Consider the following 6,000-nt stretch of genomic DNA (forward strand, 5'->3'; position numbering starts at 1 on the left):
CGGCCCACCACCCAGTCAAAGGGAAATAGCAGCCGCAGAAGCTTTAAAGCTGCTAGAAAAGGAGTCATCCAACCGGTCCCCACAGACCAGATCGGATCAGGAAATTACTCCAGGTTCTTTTAGTGCCAAAAGACAGGGGACCTGAGACCAATATTGGATCTCAGCAGACTGAACCAATCCGTACGAAATCCAGATTCCGAATGGTCACGTTACAATCCATTCTCCCGTTGTTGGAGAAGGATGTTTGGATGTGCTCCATAGACCTCAAGGACGCCTATTATCATATTCCGATACATCAGGCGTCCAGAAGGTATCTGCGCTTCAGCCTGGGAGTCAGTCATTACCAATTTTGTGCTCTGCCCTTTGGTCTCACCACAGCCCCCAGGGTGTTCACCAAGTGTTTGGCAGTAGTGACGGCTCACCTGAGAAGTCTTGGATTCCAAGTGTTTCCCTATCTCGACGACTGGCTCCTGACTGCCACCACCAGGCATCTACTAATGGACAACCTCAAAGCCACCATCTGCCTGGGTGTTTCCCTAGGGATTACATTCAATTGGTCAAAGTCTGTCTTGCTGCCCTCTCACCGCATAAAATTTATAGGGGCAGAGATAGACTCAAGATTGATGCGTCTTTCTTCCTGCCGAAAGGATCCGAATCTTACAGGGCCAAGTTCAAGCTCTGGTCTTGAGATCCAAAGCCCCAGCCAGGATGGTCCTACAGGTTTTAGGCTCAATGTCTGCCACGGTTCTTTTAGTTCCTCTAGCAAGGTTACACATGAGGATTCTTCAGTGGCTCTTGTCAACTCAATGGTCCTTTCAGGATCTTCCCCTCAATCATCACATCATGATTACGGAAATATGCAAAAGGGACCTTCGCTGGTGGCTTCAGACATCCAACTTGGATCAGGGAAAACCCTTTGTTCTCCCCCCTCCAGTAGTTACCCTGATGACAGATGCCTCCCAGATAGGGTGGGGGGGGCATTGTCTGGGCAGGCTAGTTCAGGGCTCCTGGCTTCCAGACGAAGCTCTTCTCCACATCAACGTGTTGGAGATGAGGGCTGTTCTTCTATCCCTACAGGCCTTACACAAGTTTCTTCCTCAAGGCATCATCGCCATCCATACAGACAACATGTCGGTGGTTTGGTATCTGAACAAACAAGGAGGGACCAGATCGTATCCCCTTTGCAGAGAGGCCATGAGAGTGTGGGAATGGGCTGTAGCTACCAACCGCTTCTTGGTAGCGACCCACATCCCGGGAAAATCAAACGTATTGGCGGACAAATTAAGCAGGACAATTCTCTCTCCTCACGAATGGTCTCTAAACGGCAAAGTAGCAGCTCAGGTTTTCAAGAGATGGGGACGTGCTGCGACCTATTTGCAACGCCACAAAACACCAAGTGCCAGAAGTTTTTCTCCTTGATTCCACATCAGGAAGTACCAGCCATGGATGCTCTAGCACAACCTTGGCCAACAGGGCTACTTAGTCACTATCCTCTAATTCCACTCCTTCCAAAAGTTATTCAAAAGCTTCTCAACTGGGGTCTTCAATGATTCTGATTGCCCCATACTGGCCTCGTCAGATATGGTTTCCCTACCTGAAAAAGCATGCAGTGGACGATCCGTGGACCTTGGACCTGATCCCGGATTTGCTAATCCATCAGTCGGGACATTGGCATCAGTCCCTTCAATCTCTAAAATTGACAGCTTGGCTCCTCCACTTCCAACCTTAGTTAGAAGGCACACACTAGACCCGGAAGTGGTTCACATTTTATCTTCGGCCCACAAACCCACCACTAACAAATTGTACCTCAGTAAGTGGAAGAGGTTTGCCATCTGGGCTCAACTCAAGGGCTTAGACCCTATCACTGCTCCTGTCCCAGAGGTTTTGAAATTCTTAACATCCCTGTTTAATCAGGGATCTTCCGTCTCAACTATTAAAGTCCAACTAGCTGCTATCTCGAAATTCCATGAATCCACGGATCCTCCTTTGATGAGCAGCAGACTATGTAAAACGTTCATTAAAGGTGCCAGTCTGTTAAGACCACCAGTTTTTCATCCTGCACCTCCGTGGGATCTTGATTTGGTGCTTCGTGCATTAACATCTCCCCCTTTTGAACCGGCTGCTACATGCGAATTAAAATATCTGTCTTGGAAAACGGCATTCTTAGTGGCTATTACCTCTGCAAGGAGAGTCTCAGAGCTTCAAGCCCTGTCTATTAAACCACCGTACTTGATTTTCCACAAGGATAGAGTATCACTTAGGCCTAATCCATCCTTTGTCCCCAAAGTCTGTTCTAGTTTCTGTCTTCAACAATCTCTAGAGCTACCAGTTTTCTTTCCAAAATTCTCTAATGAAGCAGAATATACTCTCCATAAATTGGATGTTCACAGACAATTACGCTTCTATTTAGACAGGACTCAGCAACTTCGTAAGTCAGACCAGTTGTTTGTGTCCTTTTCAGATAATAAATTGGGCCAAACCATTACAAAAGCTACAATCTCAAAATGGATCAGAGATTGCATAACTCAGGCCTATTCTTCTTGAATAAACATCTTACATCATCTATCAAAGCTCATTCTACCAGAGCTATGGCTACTTCTATAGCCTTTCATTCCAAGCTCGCTATTTCGGAAATTTGTGCTGCGGCTACTTGGTCCAACCCGCACACTTTCATTTCCCACTACAAATTGGATGTGGCATCTAAAGGACGAACATCGTTTGGTTCCACGGTACTCAGGAGTGTTTTCCAGTGAGCCACCCAGGATTCAGGTGCTAGGGACGCTGTCCCATCATTCAGAATGTAGGCGAGATAGGATCACATAACATCTTTTAGTTATGTACTCACCATAACTTCAGATGTTTGGGATCCATCTCGCCTACATTCCTGATACCCACCCTCCTTCCCCCTGCCTTGCAGATCAGAAGAGATTGAACGGTTTTGAGTTCAACTGTTTTTATCTTGTTCCATCTGACGATGTTATATAAGCAGGGTATGCGTGTGCATGTATGCGGACAAACTAGATCTGGGGGACTGGTAGTGGTGCATCCTGGGATATAGTAAGCTCAGCCAATAAGAGACTTCGCTCTTTGGCATAAGCGTGCCGAGTCGGAGCCGAGGGATCGGCTCCGAACCCATCATTCAGAATGTAGGCGAGATGGATCCCAAACATCTGAAGTTATGGTGAGTACATAACTAAAAGTTTTAGGAACACATTTCACCCCACAAAATCAGATTCAGGAAGCACCAGCCCTTCAAAGACATCCATTGTAGTGTAGGAAACTAAATGAAAAGCTATTCCTGTAAATCCACTTGGACAGAATTTCACAGAAGTGTTTGGAACAATTATGGTTTTAAACCATATTAAATGTACTCAAGTCTTCCACAGTGACTGCCACTTTAGGAGAAAATAAATCGTCCTGATAGCCTTACCACATTTTAGTGTGTTGTTGTACATTGTGCACTGATAATGTATCCTTTTTTATTTTGAATTGTTTTTACTCCACCACACAAATTACCTTAGTATCTTCTGTTTATTTTGGGGAGTAGTATTATCAGAAGTGGACAAACAAAATTAAAGTTTGTGCTCTTTCCTTTGTTGTATGCAATTTGTGATTTTTTAAACAAATAAAACGAGCAAAATAGGGGTAAATGCTCTGATAACTATACCAAATAAATTTAAAACAAAGAAACAGCACCAGAGCACTCCACGGCGATCAGACCATACATATAGTGCTACTATTTTTCTCTGTGTATGGTCCGGTCGCTGTGGAGTGCTCTGGTGCTGTTTCTTTGTTTTAAATTTGTGATTTTGTTTGGGCAAAATTTTCCCCATCAAGCTGTACAAAACACTATCATCTTTACTGCGGTTAGTACACTGCCCCTTGTATCCATTACATATGATTCCGTTTCAGCAACAAAGTAGTGCTGAAAATGGAATACTGAGTAAATAGATAAACATTAGCTAATGTTAGCTGATTAGCTGCAGAAATAGTATCATCACTTTTCAACAGAAGAGCCTTTTGGATAATAGTGTTCAAATGAGCGAGAGTGTTTTCATATAGCTTAAGCTCCATACAAGTGCAGCCTTTGTGAATACCATTTACTTCACCCTGCCCCATCCTGCCCTCCCCCACAGACATTTATTTTTGTACAATCTCCTATATTTATTATTTTTTTTGTTTTATTTGACATTTGTTAACCGGGTTATTGTGACTGGACAAAAAGCCCCTTTTCAGCAGAGGCCCGATGAAAAAAGCTCCATTACAAAAAGAAAACATCCACCATGATAAGTAAAACAGTAGTGTGCAAAATCTTAGAAACAATAAAGAATTACACATGTACATCAATACTGAAACAGACATATAGACATAACTTATATAAATTCAAATATGCATAGAGTACAGGTGCAGTTAACAATTAGCAAAATACAACGTGTTGGCCTAAGTAAATGCAATTAACAAAGATATCTTGTAGTTCTTTTTTAATATTAAGGGAAATTGTCTGCAGAAGCAGGATAAGGAACTAGGGGTATGGTTACCAAAGACATAGTATTAACAGATATAGCAGAGGTAGAGAAGATGGGGGTGAGATAGGTCACGTTGGGGTGAGACAGGAGCAAGACCATGTTTTGAGCATGTATTCTTTTAGCCATTTTTGAAACAGAAGCTACTAGTGGTGGCTCTTAGGTCAGGGGGAAGTTTATTCCAGGTGTTAGCAACTGAATGACTATAAAGAAGTCTCCCAGTATTTTTAATGGGTTTATAAACTTCTAAGAGGTGTTGGTCTAAACTACAGAGACGGCATTTGGGGGTGTATGGGGAGATAAGAGTAGAGAGGGCAGGGCAGTGAGAGGGATTTGCAAGAATGGAGTGAGTGAGGTGGTTTTGTGAGAGTAGGAGTTGGTTTTGAGCTTCTGGCCATTGAAGATTTTGTAGGGCAGTGCAGTGATGGGAACGATAAATGAGATTTGCAGCAAATTTAATTATTGTATTGTAGGTTGATTCTAGTTTGACCAGGAGGTTGGTTTGTAGGCTAGTGAGAATAGGTGCAGTGTAGTAGAGAGTAGGTAATAGAAAAGCTTCTGCCAGAGAACATTTTGTTTCCTTAGTTAGGTATTTTATTCCTATGCAGAAGGCCCAGTTTTTGGTGTATTTTTTGATGGCTTGTAGAATGTGGATGTCAAAGTAAAGATGGTCGTCAGTAACAACAGCAAGGAGTTTAATATGGGTTTTGACTGAGATGGCAGTATTGTTGAGAGAGGTAATTGAGAAGGTGTTTTATCAATGTTGTAGGTTTTTAGGGAGGAAGAGAAGTAGTTTTGTTTTTTGGGATTAAGGAGGAGTTCATTGCTACTTAGCCTTTTTTCCACAGACAGAAGTGAGTCATGAGTAAGGGATAGAAGGTGGGGGAGGTTATCAGAACAGGATATGATGGTGGAATAGTCAACGTACTGGATAAGAGAGGAGAGGGGGCAGCCAGAGTGAAGATTATTTGTGAAAATGTTAGAGGAGGGGCCCTAGTATTGCACCTTGGGGTACACCTGTATGAACAGGAAGGAAGGGTGAAGAGGCTCATAGCCACCTGACAGACTGGAATCTATCAGAGAGGTAGCTAGTAAACCAGAGTATAACAGATTATGAGAGATTTGGGTCTTTAAGTTTAGATATAAGCAGTGTGTGGGATACAGTGTCAAAAGCTTTGGATAAATAAAGGAAGAGACTAGAGAGTAATTTGTTTTCATCATGAGCTTTGGCAATGGTATGAGTGAAATGTATGAGAGCAGTGGTGGTGCTGTCATGGGGTGGAAGCCACGTTGTGTTGGTGTTAGGACATAATTCTGTATAAGGTGCTCGAGGATTTGTTTGTGAATACATTTTTCCATAATTTTGGAGAGTGGAGATAGGATAGCAATGGGGCAATATGTGACCGTATTACCTGATTCGTCTATATATGTCTGTTTATTGTATCACTGTACTTGTACAATGTTACACATTGTATAC

This window comes from Protopterus annectens, chromosome 6.part0 (assembly GCF_019279795.1).
Source record: "Protopterus annectens isolate FY-2018-M chromosome 6.part0, PAN1.0, whole genome shotgun sequence".
Lineage (NCBI taxonomy): Eukaryota > Metazoa > Chordata > Ceratodontiformes > Protopteridae > Protopterus > Protopterus annectens.